The sequence below is a fragment of the Benincasa hispida genome, chromosome 4 (genome assembly GCF_027475165.1).
Source record: "Benincasa hispida cultivar pf3 chromosome 4, pf3_genome.v1.1, whole genome shotgun sequence".
Taxonomy (NCBI): Eukaryota; Viridiplantae; Streptophyta; class Magnoliopsida; order Cucurbitales; family Cucurbitaceae; genus Benincasa; species Benincasa hispida.
Window position 1 is genome coordinate 14,556,238 of NC_143481.1, and position 2,380 is coordinate 14,558,617.

Below are 2,380 nucleotides of genomic sequence, written 5' to 3' on the forward strand. Positions count from 1 at the left end.
GTAAGAGGAAGTAGGAGTTTAGATAAAGGGAAATAGGCTTATGGATGATTGGATTAAGCGTAGATGATATATGTTGATTTCCTAATGGGAACAAGCAGCCTATCTAAGCACAATGACAATGAATGGAAATGGTACAGATGATTGCTAAGATCTAAGTGTACGTGCATGTATTAGTTCAAATGAATAGGCAAATGACATGAATAATTTCTCTAGAGTTACTCATGCCTTAGCTTAATGCATTTAACAAATAACTACTCTCTTGAGTAACTAATTTTTTTTTTCATTTTGATCAACGGATCAGGTGGATTCAAGCAAATAATTTTATGCACTTATCTAGCAAAAAGATTCACATACACAAACAACTTAGAAAGTTAACAAATGGAGATGTGAAGAATGGTTGAGATGGAGATTTAATTAAAGAAATAAGTCTGGATACATATAATCTTAGTTGAATCAAGTGGGATAGTGAATGAGAATGCAAAGTAAAAGAAAGAAGTTCAAGCTGTAGGGTTCAATTTATTGTCCCCTTTGGCTTATTTTTATGCTTGTTGTTGCAACTTGATGGAAGGGTTGAAAGAGATGTCTCTCTCGAGCTTCTCTTCGACAAAACCTCATTACCAACGATGGAGAATGGCTATCGCCCCTCCTATTTTTTGCTTGTAGTCGACAGAGGTGAAAGATTAAAAAAAATGGCTAACTCTCTAATTGACTCCTCATTGTAGGGAACATCTTTTTTTTATAGGCAATCAGACAGCCATTTGGTGGTGTGATTATATTAAATTCCATACCTAGAGACAGCCGCCTGCCATTTTTCCTTAATCAGACGCCACTGGTCAGATGCTCGAGCTCGCAAGTTGTTATTTGATAGTGATTGCATGAGCCAAATGAATCTTTCATCCGTCAAACAAGCTGGACACATGCCCCTTGCATTGGCTTTGTCTGCAACACTTAGAAAAATTTTCTGGTTCCTGAATTTAAGTGCGTTAGTGATGCAATTTTTTACTTGAAGATACTTTTTCATGAGTTTATCACATATATACAATTTCATGTGTTTTCCTTCATCATGCATGTGTTTACATCACTTATAATCCTAATTATTCCAACTTTGAGAGAATAATAACTTATATTTCTACAAGTTATCACACCTCCAAATTTTGAACAATGCTCGTCCTTGAGCCATTGTAAAATAATTCCTTAACATACTCTCATGGCCTTAACACAACTAGCGTCAGCTCTCATCATGTTCTTTAACCTAAAAGTGTTTGGGATTGACGTTTAGAAATATAAGTTTATTCCATTCCTAAAGAAATGTATACTTGATCTCTAATGCAGCAAGCACATTCTTCAAAAATTCTTCTGCTTTCCCAAACTTTCCTATCTTTCAAGTTCAGTAATGCTTAGAAGGTTTTCTTGTTATAAAAATCCTTTCAAAGGTTTTCTCGTTATAAAATTCTTTCAAATCCTATTCCCCTTGACATGGACATAAAAACTAAATAATAGAACATGATGAGCCACCTAAAAGTCTAGACTCTGTGGGTCTGAGAAGTGACTGACTGACAGAACTACTAGGCCTCAAGATGTCGACCGCTACCTAGTAAGGAAAACATTTTAAAAGAGTAAGGTGGTAAGCCCAGTGCGTGACTATCTTAAATAAAACATGCTTTAAATCATAAATAACATGAAATTGTTTATCAATGAAATAATTATAAAATCATAATCAGGGTTTTGGAAATGGAACTGAAATCATAGAACTATATCATATAATAGAAAACCCTAAAAAAAAACTCATTAACATCTTTTTGAAAAACTCCACTACTCCACTGTCTGAACATGTGGGAGAGCCCTTTTACTCAATTTCTAATAACCTTATTTTAGAAAGAGCCCTTTTTCTCAATCTCTTCAACGTCGGCAACATAGTCATATGTGCATACAGAGCTGAATTGGGTCCGACCACCTTACCATACCTTTGGTGCCAAGGATCCCTAATATCACTGAGATTTTGGTACCTTACCATACTTTTGGTACCAACATTGGAGTAGGGTTTGTACAACACAAACATTTAAACATTTAAGAATATATACAGAATATACATTTGAAATGAGCAAACTTCATGATTTCATATCATTGCATGTGCCTTGCAAAACATGATGCATGCTTATAAAATTTTCTTGATAAATTTTCATCATGCGATACAACATAGCATAGACTTACTGTAAAACGCATGATAAACTCATAAATAACTTCATCATTTAAAAACATGGATCATGCAATCAACATTCTTTTTTAAGGCATGCATTGAAAAAAATCATGATATAAAACTTAATATGAACAACCTATGTGTTGGAATTCATTTATAAAACTCGCATTAGAAAACATTTAT